General features: G+C 49.6%; 1 long non-coding RNA gene across 2 annotated transcripts; it reads left to right on the top strand.

Annotated features, from left to right (window-relative positions):
• Positions 1 to 5,621: 5,621 nt before the first annotated feature.
• On the top strand, positions 5,622 to 17,483 carry LOC114054852. Of its 2 annotated transcripts, none has more exons than XR_003570601.1 (4): positions 5,622 to 5,821; positions 13,034 to 13,212; positions 16,041 to 16,149; positions 17,342 to 17,483. It is a non-coding gene; the product is annotated as an uncharacterized LOC114054852 (long non-coding RNA). The 2 variants fall into 2 exon arrangements; XR_003570600.1 differs by having other exon boundaries at positions 5,622 to 5,914.
• The last annotated feature ends 2,977 nt before the right edge of the window (positions 17,484 to 20,460 follow it).

Below are 20,460 nucleotides of genomic sequence, written 5' to 3'. Positions count from 1 at the left end.
TTTATTCTCGGCGATCCCTATCAGAGGTTGCTTGCTGCAAAAGAGCCAGGAGAAGGAATTTTCTTGGCACAGGTTTTTCCAAAGAGTGCGTTTCAAAGCCCTTGTGTGCGATCGCTCAGGGAGGCCACACTGGAAGTGCTGACTGGGATGAAAGTGCCGCCCGTGCTGGCGGAGCACGGCGGCTCCTCACTTCCTGAGTCCTGCTGGAGCCTGTCCATGAAAGGCTGATGCTCATCTTGAACCTGCTTCCCCTAAGGATTACTGTAAATCATGGCAGGAAAATGAATTCTTCCTTTTTCATTGGCTGCACTCGGGCTTTTTATCCTGCTGGGATCACACAACCCATCCAGCTCTCTCAGACAAAGGCTGGGATTCTTGGGGCGTCCTGTGCAGGGCCAGGAGTTGGACTCCACAATCCTTGTGGGTCACTTCCAACTCAGGATATTCTGTGATTCTATGATCCATTCTACCCTCAGTCCCTGAGGGCAGCTGATCCTGCTGGCACTGGGAACATCCTCCAGCCGGCAACAAGGGCTAAAACGGGCTAGAAGTTTTGTAAATGGATAGATCTGGAAACATGTAGCCACCAGTAACATATTTGGGGTTCCAAAAAAAGAGCTGCTAACTGGGAGAACTCTGGAGGTGTGGGATACAGGCTTCCCACGCCCTGTGGTTTTGGGGTGATCTGCTGGGGAGGGAGGTGAGTGCTGGCTCAGCTGCAGGTGGGGCTGGCACGTCCCTGTGGTCCCTGGCATCTTGTAATTCTCCCATCAGTGGTGGTGCTGATTTGGGGTGTTATCATGGCTCCCATCAGGAGATTTTCAAGTCCCTGCTGCTTCTCCGGGGTCATAATAGCTGGGATTATTTTTTGTTTATAGGGTTTTTAGGTTGAGTTCCATGTGCTGGTGGTGATGGCTCCAGGTCCCTGGGGCAGGACTGCACTGCCCTGGGCTCACACAGCATAGTGAAGTTTGCCTCACACTTGTACACAGGGGGAGGACTGTTTTTTTGGGTGTTTTGGGTGATTTGTGCCAAGCCCATCCCCACAAATGAAAGCAGAGCATCTCTGCCATAAAATCCAGCCTCCTGGCAGGTCTTTGGACACGCAAGATGCAAACAGGCAGCAGCTGATGGAGGGCAGAGAGAAGCTGTTTGTGTGTCCTTAATTGAGCAGACACTTGATTTAATGGGCTATTGGTGTGGTTTAAATGACTGTTCATGTTTCTTGAATCCTCTGGGATCTGGGGCCCTGAGAGTGTATATCCTTTACACAGGTCACTCTGAGGTTTTCCTCTTAAGTAACCAAAAGACATTTACAGCCAGTGCTTAACATTCCCAAAGTAACTTGCTTGGGAATAGCCTTTTAACGGGGTCTGGAGGAGCCCTGCTGACAGTTTGATGGGTAATGGGGCTCTGAAGGATGTCAGGGAGCCTGAAGCCCCTCAGCGGAGCCTGGATGTGTTTGGCCATTCCCTGTTGGACCCTCACCTCCCTGACATGGGTTTATACAGCTGCAGCCTCTGGCCCCTGTGTTTTATTTTCCCCACAGGTCAACCAGTCACCAGTTTCACCTGCATCCCAGTTGGAACGAGATGTCATTTACTGAGGCCGCACAGCATCCAAAAAAACTTTCCCTGAGCTTTGAATATAGACACAGGTGGCTGTCACAGCCAGGACAGAGACCAATCCTCAGGACGAAAAATCCTTCCTTCATGGCTCTCAGGTCTGAAAAATGGAAGCAGCGTGTTGGTTCCAATTACCCCCCAGCAGAAACCTCCATGTACCCGGTGCTCCGGTACACCAGTGTGACGACAGACTAACTCCAGCACTGGTGGTGGAGTAAATCCTTATTAGTCCCACTGCAAGGAGAAAGCTGAGCTGGGACTGTGCTTAACATGGGATAGGGGGAGGCAGGCTACCTGGGAGACACGATGCTTCATGGGGTGCAGTGTTCTCCAGAGGATTCACATGCGGGGCCTGATGGGAGACACTTGCTCTTGTTCCATGGATGATGCTCTCATCCCATGCCACAGGGCACAGCTCTGACCTGAGGACAGCCCTTCCCAGGGGTAGAAAGTGGCTGGGAATGTATTTGCTGCACAGAGACCTGGGGGCAGTGAAGGAGGCGGAGGTTGGAGAAACGCACATCCCTGTCCTCTCCCACCTCCCTCCCTCCCACACTCAGCAGTGGAAGACAAATAAAAGATGAGCCCAAGAGGACTATTGGCTAAATTGTAATTGGAGCAATATGGTCTGATGATAAAGTTCCGTGCCAGCCCACATTAACTGGCAGCAGCTGCTGGAATTATTGGAGATGCCTCATCGCCTATCCAAAGGGCCGGGATTTCCTGGAGGACAAGCCAGGCAGGCTGCAGCAGTGCTGGAGCCAGGAGGGCTCGAACGGAGCAGGGCTGAGGCTGCTGCAATGTGGAAATCTCCAGGCTGTGTGGGAGAGGTTTTTGGGAATGCTCACAAGAAAGTCACCTCCTGTCGCCAGCCAAATGTCTCGGTTCTATTTATCTGGTCACACACTCCTGCGCAGCCTGCACCTCCCTACACCCCGGGAGGATCAGGACAGGGCAGAATTTACTCCACACAGTTTGCTTGTAGCTGCGTTTCAGGCACTGCCTTGATTAAATCTGCACATCTGCCCCTCCCTCACTGCCCCAAAGCCACCGCCAGTGCCGAGGGAGGGGATTCTGCCCCTCTGCCCCAATCAGGTGAGACCCCACCTGAAGAGCTGCCTCCAGTTCTGGGGCCCCCAGCACACGGAGCTGTTGGAGTGAATCCAGAGGAGGCCACAGAGATGCTCTGAGGGCTGGATTCCCTCTGCTCTGGAGCCAGGCTGGGAGAGCTGGGCGTGTTCACCTGGAGAAGAGAAGGCTCAGGGAGATTTCTTAGTTCCTTACAGACACTACTGAATTTATTTCCCCGAGCCCTTATGAGGAGATGGGGTATTATATCTTCTTTACACACAATGAGCTTGAGCGTGGATTTGGGGACCTCAAAGCCTGCTGGCTCCCTAGGAGGCCGGGAATGCTGCTTTTCCACACACTGGCTGTGTTGGGCACCCAGCAGTGGCTGTGAGCGTTGGACAGCTCCAGGTGTCCCAGCAAGGAGGGTGGATGATGCCCACCCCAGAGCTGGTGGTCTCCACTCATCCTTCATCCCAGCAGCTCCATCCCCCCGGGGAACTCACCTTCCCTCCTGGATTTAGCAACTGTTTGGTGTCTTGGCTCTGTGAACACATGGATCCAATGTAGTGGGTGGTGCCTTCTCCTCAGGACTGTGGTGTGTGCTCTGGGAAGCCCATCTGCCTCAGTGCTGAGGAAGAGGGTGCAGCTTTGCATGCCAATCAGATCCCCAAATTTGTGCCCAGCTGGAGATTGTGCTGGGAGGTGGTTCTTAAAACAGCTCCTGTGTTGATGCCTGAGGGTCACCAGGCAGCACATACAGGCAGTGTCTTAAATCCAATGTAACCAAACCACCTCAGCAGCTTCACCCACTGGGGTGGGTGGGACTTTTGCCCAAGGACAACTCAGGGCAGGGTTAGGTTGAATCTCAGGATAAGGTTCTTCCCCCAGAGGGTGGTTGGCACTGAACAGGCTCCCCAGGGCAGTGGGCACAGCCCCAAGGCTGCCAGAGCTCCAGGAGGGTTTGGACAACACTCTCAGGGATGGGGAGGGATTGTTGGGGTGTCTGTGCAGCGCCAGGAATTTGGATGACCTTTGTGGGTCCCTTCCAGCTCAGGACATTTGCTGATTCCATGGTTCTAAGTCAGAGAGAAGCCTGCTGGATTATTTCTCTGGGACTTGCTGTTCCCAACAGGAAGCTCAGGTCTATCTGTAGCTGTAAACACATCCCTGGGATTTTTGTGGCCACACTGGAAACCTTTAGAGTGCAGGAGCATCCCATCCTTGCCTGTTCCCCTTTCCCTTTTGCTGCTGCAGACATTCCTCCCATCTCCCCATAAAATGAAAACAGACATCCTTCTCCTTTCCAAGGCCATTCCTAGTGGATCCTGTGCCCCAGGTGAGCTTGTTCCAGCTCCGTGGCTCCCACAGGTGTGCCAGCAGTTTCCCCGTGGTGCTTTGTAGCTCCACACCCTCCCTGTGTCATCAGACTGCCTGTGAGATGCTGCTCTCATTAGAGCAGACACCGGCACCGATAGCCCTGACAAGCAGCAATTACTGCACTGACAAAATAAAAGTTTTGAGTTGTTTTGCAAATATTTTTGAAGCCCCGATACGGCAGCAGAAGTGGGCGTAATTACACATAAAAGTGTATCTCCTTTATAGTCTTTTAATTATCTACTCAGGTGAACCATAATTTGAGGGGAAATGCTTTAAATCTGTTCATTTCTAATAAGAAAAAATGAGGTGGGAGAATGTTATTTTAATGTGATTAGGAGAAGGCACGGCTGGCTGGATGGGTGAGGGAGCAGGGAGCTGCGCTGTGCTCCGGGGTCCCCGGGCTCTGCTCCCTCCCCTCTCACCAGTCCTCTCTCCTTGCTGGACAGTACCTCAACACGGTGGTGGAAATCCGTGCCTGTTCACATGTGCTGGTCATCAACCTTCCTGAGCCCAGCTTTGCCAGGATCTGCCCTTGTAAAGCCTGGGACCATTGGGGGACCCCTCGAGACTGGTCTGCTCTTGCAGGTCACTCTCCAGCCACGCCAGGAGAACCTCTGAAGGCCAGTGTGGGATTGAGGGTTGTCCTGTGGGAAGGGAATCATGGCAACAGGAGAGACTTTGGGCAGGAAGGGACCTTAAGGCTCATCTTGTTCCATCCCTCTTTCCACTACACCAGGTTGCTCGAAGCACCATCCAGACAATCTGGGCAGCTCCCAGAGATTGGCTCCTCTTGCTGGGGACACAGATGCCCACACCAGTGGTAGCAACTACGTTGCTCCAAGCTGACTCCTGCATTAAAACTGGTTCCAAGACTCCAGCTTCTGCCAAGCATTAGCTGACATGCTAATTTCCTTTCTTCCATTCCTGAACTGCTGTCAGCTGAGGCGCCTTTTAAAAGAAGTTATTTCCATCCAGTCTGTGGCTTTCCAAGAGAAGAATGAGGGTTGAACTTTACTTTTCTTATAATGGCTCCTCAGAGCCTTGGATAAGATCAAACCCTGCCTCCTTTGGGCTCTGGGCTTCACACATGTGGCACATCTCCTGCAGAACCTGCAAGAATAGACGATCCATCTTCTGGGGTGGAAAGCCAAAGCATGGGGGGATAAGATGACTTATCCAGGAGTCTGCAGGCAGCCTGTCCCAGGGATGCTGCAGATGCTTTTGTAATACACTTGGCTCCCTGTGTTTGCATCTCCCAGGGACCTTCCCAGCTAGAGAAGAGGGAAAACCAGGCTGTTTTCGTGGTGCACTTGTTTTCCCAGGAAGCCAACAGCCCTCGCTGCCTGCCTGTGCTGCTCCTGTTATCGTGAATGTCAAGCACTTTGCAAACAGAGGCATTAAATGTCAGATCCTGTCCCTTACAAGCCCTGCTTGTAATTTGAATGCTCAGACATGCCCCGTGGTCACCTCAATCCCATTTCCTTCCTCTGATAACAGCATCCCTGGTACCACTGCGCTGTGAGGTGAGGGCGCAAAGCAGGACTCTTTTACACCGCTCTGGACCTTCATCCCAATAACTTCATCCTTCCTCCCTGATATTTGGAAATACTCAGGATCAGGTTTGCACCTGCCCCCCTGCTTTAGGGATGGTATAGGCATTTTGGGTGGTGTTTGGATGCCAGTGACTCCGGTATCTCTGCTGGACCCTTTAAGCATCAGAGCCAAGCACCCCTTGCAGCTGTGTCCAGGTGAGGGCTCTTCCCCTTAAAAGCTCCTGGCTCCAGCCAAGGCAGAGCTGCTCTAGGATTTCTTGTGTGAATTTGCCCTTGCTTTCCTCTTGGGTAAGTGAGATGAGGCATGAAGTTTGACACGGCCAAGTTTGAGGTCCTGTGCCTGGGTCAGGGCAGTCCCAGGCACAAATACAGGCTAGATGGGGAAGGGATGGAGAGCAGTCCTGAAGAGAGGGGCTTGCGAGTAAAGAAGAGGGAAAGGCTTCAAGCTGACAGAGGGCAGGGTTAGATTGGATGTTAAAAAGAGATTGTTCCCTGTAAGGATGGTGAGGCTCTGGCACAAGTTGCCCAGACAAGCTGTGGCTGCCTCTGGATCCCTGGAAGTGTCCAGGGCCAGGTTGGATGGGCCTTGGAGCAACCTGGGTGTCCCTGAAGGTGTCCCTGCCCAAGGCAGGGGGTGGCACTGGATGGGCTTAAAGGTCCCCTCAGCCCAAACCGTTCTATGATCTCTCCCATCTCATGCTGCAAACTATCTTGTGGCTTCTCTCCCTTCCTGCTTTCCTGTCAGTTCCCTGTATTTGCCTGTTATTTGCTGTTATCTGAAATAACAGGGTGGCCCAGCAGTGACTGCTGTGTCCCCCTCAGGGAGACAACGAGTTTCCTCCATTCCTGTATTACTGCTTCCGCCTTGGTGTGCACCCAAGTACTGAGCTGGTGCCTTTCCCTGGCAGTGGGAGCAGCCAGGGTGGCTGCCAGCTTTCTGGTTGTCCTTGATGGAAAAGCTTTCCCCATGAGAACGTGCCAGCGCCGAGTGTGCGGGTGACATGAAGTGCTCAGGTCTGTTCCATTTGGCGCCTCTGAGATAGGGTTTCTCATTTGCACCGTGGCATTGACACAGTAAAATAATACATAAAGCACACATAATAAATTAAAGCAAATACTGCATGTGCCGGTGCCCAGAAATTTGGGACTTGCTGCATGGCTAACAAGATGCATTTTAATAATTACAAATGAACCTGTGGCCAAGAGAGCCTTCACTGAGCACACCTGTAATGAATGCAGATACAGCTGCTCCCTCAGAATGCAGATAATCACATTTGCCAGTGCATTAGAGCTGATTTAGGGGTAAACAATAGCTTCCATCTGAATTTGTTTTACAACCTATTGGCTGTAGCAGGTACCTTTTTTCTATTATTTGAAATAATTGTAAATATTTTACCAGGCCTTCACGCTGCAGTTGTTTTTTGGGTTTGTTTCATGTTTGGTGTTTTTTTTAATGTTATTTATCATTTATTTATGGTGAATTGACAACAATTGTGTTCACCCTCCATCTAATCCAAGGAGCTCATGGTTGTTTCCTCCCCTCTCCATCCTTTGTCGGAATAATTGTTCTTCCCACAGTGCCTGCTGCATGGTTTGTAAGCTTATTTCAGGCTCAGCTGTGGGGATTAGTGATAACGCTGCCTATTGTACCAAGGTTCATATTATTTAAAACTGGAACTAGAACAAAGGCAATTCAATCCCAGCTCCTCTCTGCCCCAGTGAAACAGCATTTACTGACACTGTCCAGGAAATCCAAGATATGAGCTGAGTCTCTGCCTGTGTGGAGGCTTGGGAAGGGAGGTAAATCCAGCTGGGCAGGCTTCATTCAGCCCCAGAGCTTGGGCAGGAGCAGAGAAGGGCTTTTCCTTGGGCTGCCCCTTCCCCGAGGGTTGTTATTAACCCCTCCTCAAGCACTGCCATTGACACAGAGATCTCCAAGTAGCTGGTGCAGCAGAGGTGGGATGTTGTGTTGCGGTGGAAATGCTCAAGTTTTATTTTCTCCCAGGTTGGCAGGGTCCTGGAGCCGTCCCAATAGGTCCACACCAGCAGCTGAGAGTGAAGTTAGGGGTGTTCCCAGCTCTGGTGGTCAGCTGACCCCTCCCACACAGCCTTGCTGGAGCTGGGCTTCGGTTAAGGAGCTTGAGTTAACAGCCCTTTTCCCCTCTCTGCTTGGTCAGGAGAGACCAGGTCTCCAGCAGATAGCCCACATCATACACACGCACATATATATATATGTGTGTGTGTAAATATATATATGCTTAAAGAACACACACATATATATATGTGTGCTTTAAGCCAGGTTACTGCTAGGAATGTTCCCAAGAATGCCTTGGTACATGCAGAGCTGGTATTCTAGGGCATCAAGTGTCTTTCAGGAAGATTCTCCTTGTGGTAGGAAGGCTGAGAGGGCTGGAGTTCCCAGGCTGGCATGGCAGCAGCACTGGCATCATTGGACCTCTCCCCTGGGATTCTGCAACCCTCTATCTCTGGCTGTTCATACCTTCACTCTTTGGATTTCACTTGGGTATTCAAGGGATGAGGGAAAGGTGTTGCTGCCTCTCCTTCCATGGAGCTTCTACAGCCACTGAGGTTCATGGAATCAGGGAATGTCCTGAGCTAGAAGGGACCCACAGGATCATCCAGTCCAACCCTTAGCCCTGCACAGACACCCCAGCAATCTCACCCTGTCCCTCCAGAGCATTGTCCAAACCCTCCTGGAGCTCTGGCAGCCTTGGCGCTGTGCCCACTGCCCTGGGGTCCTGTCACTGGTCGAGGATTTTACTATAATATGATTTCAACAGTGTTCAACTCCCTGTTCAGCTCTCCCTCTACCCCATTCCTGACCCCAAAATCCCACACTTGGTACACCCTGCAAGGTGATGCTGACTTCTTCAGGCTGGGAGGTGCTGGTATGACCTGCCCATCACCCTCCTGTCCTATCCCAGCCGCAAAAGGAGCAGAGCGTGGGGGGTGTGTGTGCACAGGGGGCGGTGAGAAACCCCAGACACACAAAAGCTGGAGGAACCACCAGCAGCTGTAACCCTGGCAACTGTGTCTCAGGATTTGAATGTAATTATACCTCGAACGTGATAAACACTCCGAAGGACTCCTTATGTGGAGATCATACTAAACAAGTCTTTGAAATTACCCTCATCAAATATTGATAGAGGGAGAGTTTTGTTAAAAAAAAAAAAAAAATAAAAGGGGAAAAGGGAAAGGGAGAGAAAGGCAAATTCTTGCTCTTGCCCACAGGCTGGGGGTTAATGAGGATCTGTTGGTTTATCACCACAGCACAAGGCCCACCGAGGGCTCCAGCACACAGCGGAATTAAAAGCAGGGGCAGGAGGACAAGGGAAATAAACGCATCAGGTGAGGCAGCTGTATCGATTGGCATTTTGTTTTATGTTTGGCATACAGGAAAGCCATCCCAATAAACAGCATTTATCTTGCCCAGCCACAGCAGTCAGGGTTTAATTGCTTCGGAGGGGGAGTGGGCGGCGGAGAAGGGGCGTTTCTGAGGGTCCGTCAGGGTGCAGGGTTGTGCTGGTCAGCAGAGCTTTGAGAATGGAGATCTCCTCCCACCTATGGGTTTGGAGACTGCAGGAAGAGTGGAAGTTGTGGTGCTGGCTCAGTGTGGGGATGCTTCAGCACTCAGTGCTCCTTCCTGGTGTTCATCTCCTGCCGGCACCCTTGGAAGAAGCTGACCAGGGACTTTCCCTGGCTCTGGTCGTGTGCAAAAGGAGGGAAATAGGCTGCACTGCTGTACCTTCACCCTCTCCTTAAGGGTGGGTGTTGTGAGAGATCTCCTACTTAATATCAACAGTATAGGTGGTGTTGGGACTGGCTGTTGTGCTCAGCAGGTGCCCTGTCAAATGCTTGGAGGAGCTTTGCTGAGCAGAGCAGCTTCTTGTCTCAAGTGATCTCCCAGCAACAAGTGAGGCTGGAAAGAAAATGGGTGAAGAAAATTCTGGTGTTGCCCGGAAAAAGGAGCAGCTAAAACTTCATCAGAGCAGAGGCTCTGGGGGTGTGGAGGGGCAGGAGAGGAGAGGGAAACAGCGCTTCCTTCTGGCTCTGCAGGCAATGAGTGTTGGGGAACGAAGGCTGGAGAGGGCCAACTTTGTGAATTGCTGGTGATTTTATGAATTTGCTTTTAATGGGGAGAAGGGGCAGAGAGCCGAGTACACGGGTGCCCTGGCTGCAGTTTTGGTTGTTGTGAATGTTGGCTGATTGACCATAACTCTCACCTGGACTGATGGAGACCTGGAAGTAAAGGTGTGTTCTCCCAGTGTGCTGGGGAAAGGATGGTGGTGGTACTGACATCCTCTGTTTCACCTGGTCAGGGGTTTTATCACTTTAAGTGTTTAACGAGCCAACCTGAGCACCAGAAAAAAACAGCTGACATCTCTGTGGGATCCACTGTGGGAGCAGTGGCCAGCGGTGTGGTTAGGGGTGACTGGGAGTGCAGCCAGAGGACAGGCAGGATCCTTCAGTGTTTTAATATGAGCAATGGAGGCATAATGGAATTACCAGCTTGGTGGAGAGCTGTCCATCCCTGGTGGAAACCTCCCTTCCCCATCGAGCATCACTATTCCTGTCAGGCCTGCACTTAAAATCGTCTCTCAGCGATCTCAGAAGGGACCTGGCAAACATCTCCTGAGCAAAGAGAAAACCACTTTTCAGCTCCAGTCACCTAGATCTGCAAAGTCAATCTGATGCCAAGAGATGTGCCAGGATAGATGATGGCTTTGCAGCCTGTGACGGAACAGGAGTGGCACAGAGCTGTGGAGACCCACATGATGCATCCCCTGGTCCATCCCTAGCTCTGTGCCAGGCAAACATGCTCTTTTTGCTGGGAACAGCAGGCATGGCTGTGATACACAAACACTGGAGCCCCATCAAGCACTGTCGGCGATTTTATGGGCTGCTTGGAAACAGTTGGAAACCTCTGTGATGCCAGTGCTGAGTATTAGTTACTGTTACTGTAGCTGGGAGTGGAAGGAAGGGCGAACTGCAGCTCTAAAGGATGCTTTTGGGGTTGCTGGTCCAACGTAGAGGGTGGGTTTATGGACCACAAGTCAGCTGTGACTCAGGTGTGGAAGGCAGGGGGTCTGTTGGACTCCTCGGTGCTGGGAGATGGTTGTTGAACAGTGTGTTGGAGGGAGAGGGCTGCAGGTCATCCCCTGAAATGTATTTCACAAATGATTTAAAGCAAGCTGCACTAAACCTATGGCTGCCCTGCCTCCTGCAGAGCTGCTGGCTGGAGCCATTCCATCCATTCCAGATTGGGGTGGATGGATCCTGTCTAGTATGTGCTGGGGAGCACTTGCTGTGAGCTGGAACAGGGAAGAGGGTTCTGGACAGCATGTTGTATCTGAAGCCTTTGAGGAGGGACCTAGATGGTGTCTGCACCTCTTGTTTATCAGGCTAAAACAAAATAACTTTTAAAAATCTCAGTCTTCCTTTCCCACTGAAAATTACCATGAATTCCTCATTCTGGAGCCTTTGGAAGGGGAGAAGGGAGTTGGGTTTGTACACAGCACCCCTGGGAAATGCTCCTGCCGTCAGCAGAAGGTGCCAAGGGCTGTGCAGATGCTTTGAAGGGAGAGCTGCTGCATGAGGGAGCTGTGAGAGGTGTGTGTAGGAGGACAGATGTGGACGCACATCATCTGGAGGATGTGCAAGGAGGGTATCAGCTGAGGGTAAAAACGGCGCGTTGACCTTTCAGAAGAGTGTCTGTGTGAGGTGGCTGAGGTGCAGTGAATCATTTACAGAACAGCTGAATCCCTGGGCTGAACCAGGCAAGGAGCATCCCAACAGAGGAGCTGCTTCTCCCAAGGAGGCTCCCAGGGTTCAGGCTTAGATGATTCCTTTAAAGGTTAATTCTCGCTGGCAGCATCTGCAAGAAAACCTGGAGTACTCAGAGGGAACTCAACCCACTACAAAGGGTCTTCATGTTTGTGGGTCTTTTTGGGCTTTGTTTTTTAAATGTTAAAATTTGCTCTTATTCATTTCTCAAGATAAAAAAAAAAAAAAAAACTAAAGAGAAAAAGCTAACCCTCTGAGCTGGGCTCCCAGTGCAGAGGCACAAAGAGACAGCCGTGCCGTTCCCGGAGCCGGTGGCGCGGTAGGCTGAGCTTCCTCTTGCTCCAAGGTGGCAGAATAAAGAGCTCCTGCAGTCATCTTTTTTTTTTCTTTTTTTTTTTTTTTTTTTTTTTTTTTTTTTTTTTTTTTTTTTTTTTTTTTTTTTTTTTTTTTTTTTTTTTTTCCTGAGAGTTGCATTGTTAAAACCTTCCGTGGGGAAATCCAGGGAGTGTAATTGCTCTGGTCTGACTCTGCCTGCTGAGCCGCTTGAATTAAGTGGGTGTTTTGGCATCCTGAGCAGAGCCTTGTGGGAAGTGACCTTCGCCTTCCGTCGCTGCACTCCGCAACCTGCTGCTAATTAGGATGGAGAGAACCCTCCTTTGTTTTCAAACACCAGTTTACCTCCGTGCCCGCGCTGTGCCGGGAGCTGCCCGGTGTGGCTCGGTGCATAATGAGCGGGGCACAGCGGAGGGTCGGGCTCCGGCACCGCCGAGCGCGGCTTTTAACACGGCGGAGCTGAGCGGGAGGGCGAGCCCGGCCCCGAGCCGCTCGGGGAGTCTATTCACAGCACAGCCTCTCATTAGCCGGCGTCAGAATTAACATCTGAAACGATGCTTTGTGGGGGAAAAAACAACGACAACAACAAACCCCCAACAAAACCAACCATAATAAAAACCATCACTTCCATGGCTGCTTTCAGCCGGTATTTGCAAACTCGGGAGGAGCATCAGCGGACGAGGCATCGCTGGAGCTGCAGATGGGAGGGGTTGTGGCAGGTGTCAAAGGTCCACAGCTCCCTTAGAGAATCCTAGAATGGTTTGGATGGGAAAGGACCTTAAGGATCATCCAGTTCCAACTCTCATGCCGTGGGCAGGGACACCTTCCATGAGCGATGGGCTTTGCCTGCCCTTGGGACCATTTACCCAGGTCATCTCTCCTCTGTGATGAGAACTGCCTTGGCTTCAGGCACTGGTTTACCTGTGATGAAGAATTTCTGCCTTTTGGAAAGACACTGATTTCCCACTCTGTAAAAAAGGGACAAAGATGATCAAGTTTTCAAAGGTAAAACTCCGCACATCCCCTTCAGGAGAAACTGGAATAAGGGACATTAAGAGGGTTCAAGCCAAATTTACTCAGAAAGAGGGTTAGTTAAACTGTGTTGGAGTTCTCTGTGAAGGCCCCCATTCAAATGCAATGCAGTTTATCATCATTTATGTTGAAAATGATGTTGGAAATAATGTCACTTTGGTTCTGAATGAGGACACTGCAGGGATTTGCTAACTTTGAGGAAATCCACTTTAAACTCTCACCTCTAACTCTACACAGAGCTCCCTGTGAGACAGGGTTTGGCCACAGCTGGTGACAAGCAAACTAGGAACCCAACAGATTTATTTGGATGTGTGAAAGACCTCTGCCCATACTTTAGGAATACTTAGGCCCCAATTCTTCTGAAACATCTTGGTTCAAGAGGATTCAACCCAAAAAGCATCAGGCATATAAGTGAGGTGAGCAGCGGGTTGGAGATGTGTCTGCAGAACAGCTCAGCTCCCAGGAGGACATCCATGCAGTCAAAGAGACCTCCTCAAGCAGAGGCTGCTGCAGATCTGGTCACTGCCTGCTGGCACGTGGAGCTCACCTCTTGGAGACCTGCAGGCCCTGCCAGGCAGCAGAGCGGAGAGTGTGTTGCCCTGGGATCAGTCAGGGGATAAAACCATTCCTGTGGCAGGGATCTGGTCCCTCTGGGGCAAGTGGTGTGGCAGCTCTTGGCTGGAGCCAGAGGAACGTGCTCTGCATCTGAATCAACAGGGGTCTGGGATGTGCCAGGCAGTGAGCAGGTACTCAGAGGAGAGGGATGTACTGGAGAAGGTGGTGCAGAGACTGAGTAATCCACTCTGCATGACCTCAGAATAAGCAAGCCATGTCAGCCCCACCTCAGCATCATCTTGCCCAGGCTTATGGATGGGGTCTTGCAGGCTGGCTGCCTTTGGGCAGAGTAGATGCTCAGGTGATGGGTGGAGCAGGATCACAGCTGACATCCGCAGGAGTGGCAGCACTGCTCCTGATGGGAGCCAGATAAGCTACTCCTGACCAGCTTGGGCAGCCCCAGTCTGGGTCACCTCCTGGCAGCAGATGGAGATGTGACTGTGCTGCAACCTGCCCTGGGTGCTGCTCTTGTTCCATGTTCACTAAGGTACCCGGGGAGTAGGTTGGATCTCAGGAAAAGGTTCTTCCCTCAGAGGGTGGTTGGCACTGAACAGGCTCCCCAGGGCAGTGGGCACAGCCCCAAGGCTGCCAGAGCTCCAGGAGGGTTTGGATGATCCTCTGGGGCACAGGGGGCTGACTCTTGGGGATAGTCCTGTGCAGGGCTGAGGGTAGGACTGGATGATCTGTGTGGGTCCCTTCCAGCTCAGCACAGTCTGTGACTCTCTGACACCTCATCCCCTGTGTGTGCTCCCTGAAGATTACCTGGCATGAGCTTTCCAGGAATTGCCACTCAGCAAGGACAGTGCAGTGTACAGGCTGCCTACCTGCCACCTCCTTCTCTCCTCACCAGTTTTCCCTGTGTCCCTAAATGCTGCCGAGAGATAGTGAAGCTTGGATAGTAGCGCCGAGTTGGCAACTCTTAATATTGCTGAAACATAATCAGCTTTTGCTTCTACAGCAATTAGCATGTTATTACCCATAATGTTTTGCATGGCAATTTTGTTGTAAACATTTGTACTAATTCACCATAACCTAATTATTTTTATGACACATAATTATGAAATATTTTTGGAGGAGGAATGGTTTCATTTTCTATTTATACCATTATTTCCTGGAAGTGTCAGTTATTTTTAACACCAGGAAACAGTGTCTCCCCCCTTCCCCAATTAGCCCTTTCTATTTACTGCCTCGACTTGCTTGGATAGTGCAGTAGCTGGGACCATGTTCTTATGGAGATGTGTGATGGATTCCAGGAGAGACTAATTGAGCTGTGATTTGTGGTGGTGTGATGTGTAAATGGAGGAACATAGCAAGTGGTTTTCTTTGCTGCTTGGTGGATATATGTGGTGAGTCCCAGTTCCAGTATCTGCCAACATGTCCCTTTCCAAAGTATTTAAGGGCAGAGCGATTCAGTGAAGCTGCTGCCTCAGGACTGTGTTTCTCAGGAATGCAACCACCCTGAGCTTGGAGACAGGACCTCTTGAGGGAGGAGCTCTTGGGTTTCATAGGATTACAGAATCTCCTGAGTTGAAAAGGACCCACAAGGACCATCCAGTCCAACTCCTGGCCCTGCCCAGACAGCTCAACAATCACACCCTGTCCCTGAGAGGATCATCCAAATGCTCCTTGAGCTCTGATAGCCTTGGGGCTGTGCCCACTGCCCTGGGGAGCCTGTTCAGTGCCCAACCACCCTCTGGGGGAAGAACCTTTTCCTGAGACCCAACATAAACCCTCCTGACAGAGTTTTTCACATCAATAACCTCTTGATCAGTCCTTGGCATCCCTGGGCCAGAACAACTAAGAGATTCCTCAGTCCCCCTGTCTTCTAGCTTGGTATAACCGTGTGACTTACTGAGAGGACGGGGGTGGAGGGTACCAGAGGTGGGTGAGGATGCCTGAGGAGCCAGGAGAAACACCTGGGCTGTGTTCCAGGCTCCAGAGAAACATCCGGGGCCCAAGCTACAGAGGCAAGTACAAACTGAACGTCTGGAGCCCAGCAGTGCTGAGCCTAGCCTTTAGGGCTGATGGGAGAGGGGGTTTTGAATCCCTGCAGCAACATTTAATGGCAAGAGGCCTTCCTTAATCACATTCATGGAGGCACTGTATAGAAAACGCTCAGAATTCAGCCTCACTCTTAACAAGTATGAAACTTGGCAGGCTGAAAGGCTTGTATATCTTGTCTGATCTCCAGCCTGGAGAGGTCTCAAAACGGAGCCATGTGTAGTGCATTGACATCTTAAAAGAATTATATATATAAAAAAAAAGGCATTTCTAGATGACTGTATGTCATATAAATGAGATTTATTTTAATGCCTGTCATGATAGTTGAGGCAGTAACAAATCCAGTAATTGCCAGTGCTACGGTCGCATACGCTCTGAATGTTTAACTGAGCTACATTTATACAGCCAGTTTGAGGTTATTTAGTGGATCCTTTGCCTGTTTTTCTCTCTCTCCTGCTTGGTGAACGTGGAGCTGCGTGGTGTGTCATCCACACTGAGTATGGTGAGCGTTGCATGCAGGCTGCTGTCTCAGAACCTGCCTATAATTAGCTGTTAATCGTGTGTAACTGATGAGGACCGAGGAAATTGGGTTAAGGGAAACTCAGTGGCCTTTTAAAATCATTCCCAGTGCTGGATATTAGTGCGAAGTCACACTTCCAGGAAGCCTCCAAGTAATCAGAGGTGCAGAGCTGAAATGACACAGTGATTTTTTGTGACTGCAAGACCTAAGAACCAAAGTGGGTTATTACAGTTTAGCAGTTTTTTGCCCTCCCTCAATACCAAGAGCCAAAAGCAACTTGTCCCACAGCCCTTCTTAAATGAGGTGGCGTTGTTCTTTGGGTTATTCACTGCCTGTCAGAAAAGAGAAGGTGACTTGCAAAGTTCTTTCATCTCCAAACTTGTTATCCTTGATCTTTCTGCAGAAGCAATGATTGAGATAGTGTAAAGACTATCTCACAAAATATCTGGAAAAGGGAGTGAACTCTGCACTGGGTTATGATCCAGCTGATACTGACACCAAGGTTATCCTTGGCAGAAGCTGAGTACTTTGTGCCCAACTGTCAGTGTGACTTTTTTTTCTTCTCCCTATGGATTACACATCAACAAGGTCATTCCGAACATCAACAAACAGTTAAAAAAGTGTCAAAACTCCAGTCATGTTTGATATCTGTCAGCTGAACTCCCTTAAAGGCACCACCATTAAGCATCCTGGGCAGGGATTTTGGGATTGAGTCAAGGATATCTCGAAGGTCCCTGGCAGTCACACTGATAACACGGGGAGGTCACTTTTACGTGTGATGATTTTTTTGCCCAGGATCTGTAAGAGGTGAGCAGGACAAATATGGATGGAAATGGGTCAGTCCTGTTGTTTCAGTCCCTGTGGGGAATTGTGTCTGGGGTGGGAGCAAACAGAGAGTATTTTTCTATTTCCAAGGTATCTGGTAAAGATCAGATTGACCTAATCTAATGCCATGGAGGTCAGGAAATTAGAAATAGGGGTTCACTGCAGTGGAGAAGTTTCCTGGCTCATCTCAGTCAGGAGGTCTCCAATATAGCTGATGCTCCAGGAGATAACTTTCAGGTCTTGGCACTGCTTTGTTTTTTTCAGGAATGGGTAAAATAAAAACAATAAAAGGTAGCACAAAGACAAAAAACACTTTTTCTATGTCAAGGATCTTATGAAAAATCCATCCCTTTTCACTGCTGGACGTGTTATGAAGACCAAGTTAATTGTGTGTACGATCCTGTTTGTTAGAGTAGCCAGATTATTGTCATCTACTCAAAAAAAGTCCCCCAAATATTCCACCTGTTTCAATTTCACCAGAAAGCACATTCATCTCTGCCTCTGCTGCAGCCTGCTGGGCCACATGCTTGCTGTCTATGTGAAATTAATACTTTATTGACATCTATTTTTAAATGCCTTGGCAGAAGGGGGCGAGATGGGCAGCTTGCAATCTCGAAGCACATCTTGAAGTGCTTGTCAAAACGGAGTCAAAATTGACTTCTGAAGGTCATGCAGGTGTCAGAGGGTTTGTCCACAGTGAATCCATCTGTGTCAGCCTGAGGCTGAGGGAAGCCACGTGCAAGACTGACAGGCATCTGAAGCAAAACGTGTGTGAGCTCATCCCGGCTGTGAATGTCTCTTATTTCCCATGATCGTGCCCGAAATGTGCTTGTGGGTTTTGCAGTGCCGGGACATTGAAGGAGCGTTGCAGGAACCGACAGATGGGCTCGAACATAGCCGGGAAGGTGGCTGAGATGTGAGTGTTCCGAATTTATGGTGGCCGTAAAGAGCCGTGGAAATGATTGATTCTGCTCATTGCTCACGCAGATAACGACAGGTTTTAGAGTAAAGCAGTAACTGATAGCCTCTGAGCTGGGAATTAAATTTCTCCTTCCATGATGTCATCATGATGTCATACTTTATTGCCTGTAATTTGACAGTCTATCAGGGCCCAAGGCTGCTGTCAGCATGCTGGGGTTCATGTGTGTGACATCACATGTGCTGTCAGCTCCGGGCTCTGATGATGGTGCTCTTCTAATTGTGATTTAAAATGCTTTCCTGATGGGGGAAGTTACAGCTTTCTCGGGGCATATCATGTTCCAGGCCAAATGCTGCCGTGGCTGAGGAAGGGGTGTTGTTTGGAAAGGTCTTTGGAGGGCAGTGATTGCAATTCTTGCTGCTGTGTGTTCAGAAAAATATGGGTTCTGTAGCCTGGAGGACACTGTCACAGTGAGAATGATTGTTAGGGGATGAAAGGGTGGCTGACACTTGTAATCCTCACGTCCTTTGACTCCCCTCTCTCAAAGGAATATTGTACTGCAGTTCTCTAAAGACAAATAGGAAGGAGAAAAAAATATGGCCCCAAACTCATTCATGGCCAGGCTGGTTGATGGATCTTCATGGTCCTCCTTGGAACATACTTTCTACTCAAATGAGAACTTCGGGAATAAGGAAACCCCAGGGGATAAGTAATGTACCTCTCAATTCTAAGAAGAGGCTTTCTCCTCCTGTCCTGGGGAAGTGTGTCTTGCCTCTTCCAACCCCTGGCTCTTGGACCTAGGAAAAGGTGCACCCAAGGGCAGGTGGAACATGATCAGCGAAACCAGACCTGGGCAGTGGCTGCTCGGATTTAGTGAAGGATTCAGGTTGGTACGTGGTGATACACGTGATTTTTAACCACGGTGGAGGGAAGGGAGGATGGAGAAGGGTACAGCAGTGGGCTGTAATCCTGTGTTCCCAAGGCCTGTACTTCCCAGGAGAGCACACCAGGCCCTGCTGTGCTCTGACCGCAGCGAGCTGGTGGAAAGCCCAGAGCACGTGTTTTACCAATATACATTTTATAAAATCTCTATTTTCTCTTTTTGCTTTGGAGAGGGAATTCTGCTGGAGCAGGTCTCTTGTTTGAGCACACAGTCATCCTCTTCCGCCCTTTGGACTTCTATTTGTAACTCCCCATGCTGGTTATTTCTAAGTAGAAGGTTTATTTTGACACTTCTGCTGCGTCCCATCCTCCCTTCAGCCTCCTGCCCAGCTGGCTGAACTGTGTCTGGATTCCCTCAAACAGAAGGGGATGTGCAGGAGCAAAGTCTGGCGTTTTTTCCCCAAGCCTGTGGCAGCAGATTGCAGCGTTTTCTGTCAGCTCATTAATTACGAGGGCATTACCTTCCGAGGAAGAAAACACTGGAAATACCAAGGTTGCTGCTCGGATGTTATAAATAACACATTGGGTAGTTCTGGAGTGGTAGAGAGCTCGAAAGCTGCCAGGTTTTCCTGGGAATACCTGGAGCTGTTCTAGGCTGGGGCTCAGAGTTAATGGAAGAGCCTGTGCTTCACTGGCCAACACAACTTGTCCGATGTGGAAGCAGGAAGGAGTAAACATGGGATCTGTGGTCCTGGAACAACAGGTTAAGCTTAGTGTATTCCTGCTGCCAGCTCATAGGAACAACCCTCCAAGAGTAAAGTGATATTATTTCTGGATTGTGGCAGATGTTGTCCCAAAACCGCACCAGCAAACTTTAGGAATTTGACATCAAAGCTCCCACTGATATTCAGTGTCTCTCTGGTGGGTGCCAGCTCTTGCAGAAGGAGAAGAACAAATCAAAGACACAGAGGCAGCAGCAGTGACACTGATTTTTTTGGTTTGTTTTAATATATTAAGGGGTTTTTTATTATTATTATTAAAAATGCACCCCTGTGACACAGCTGGCTACTTGCTCAGCACAACAGCACCAGAGAGGAAATTCCTTCCCAGCGCTCACAGGTGATCAACTTACACATTGAAGCATGAAGTTTGATTACCCTTGTAACATTTTATTAGCTTGCATAGCTGCAAATGTTATTAATGGTCATAAAATTATCCAGTCCTTTAAAATGTCTGTTCCACTGGTGTGTGTCTCCATGACTTCCTGGGGTAGTGGATTCCAGAAGTGACTGCGCTAGGTCAAGTCATAATTTTATTTTATTTCTCTTAAATCTACAGCCCTTTTGTTTCATCAAGTGCCCCCAGTTTGCTTTTAAATTACAGGGCAGGCTAACAAGGAGCTGGTTTTGACGGCAAACTTTGCTCTTCCATGGATTTTATTATTTTTATGCTGATATTTTCATGTATAGAATGTATTAATGAGTAATGCACGTTTGTGTACATAGGAGATGCCTGCAAGTATGTACACCTAAACATGTAGAAACACATGCACCCGTGTATTTCCTGTGTCCCTTGAGCATCTCGGTGGGTGTCTTGCGTGCTGTGGTTTGGTGCAGGGATCCCACCCCCCTTTTATCTGCTAGTGAGAGATGCTCTGAAAGGCAGAGTAATAACGGGCAAGAAAAATGCTGCTCTGAGCTGTGTGTCAGCAGACTTCAGACACAATGGGGCCCGTGTTTCCAGACAAGCCTTTTTAGCTAATTAGCTTAGTAAAAAATCTATTTCTCTTCTTAAATTCCCTGCCATCCATCCACCTAATAGAGTCAAGCAGCTCTATATTGTGCGAGGGGTATGCAATGCATCATCTATCTCCAGCATTTATCTCATCGCTCCCAGCCTGCT

The sequence above is a fragment of the Empidonax traillii genome, unplaced genomic scaffold, assembly GCF_003031625.1.
Source record: "Empidonax traillii isolate 1590-97213 ecotype Southwest subspecies unplaced genomic scaffold, ASM303162v1 scaffold40:size2234952, whole genome shotgun sequence".
Taxonomy (NCBI): Eukaryota; Metazoa; Chordata; class Aves; order Passeriformes; family Tyrannidae; genus Empidonax; species Empidonax traillii.
Note: the sequence above shows the minus strand (reverse complement) of the source record. Positions and strands in the feature narration are given on the sequence as shown.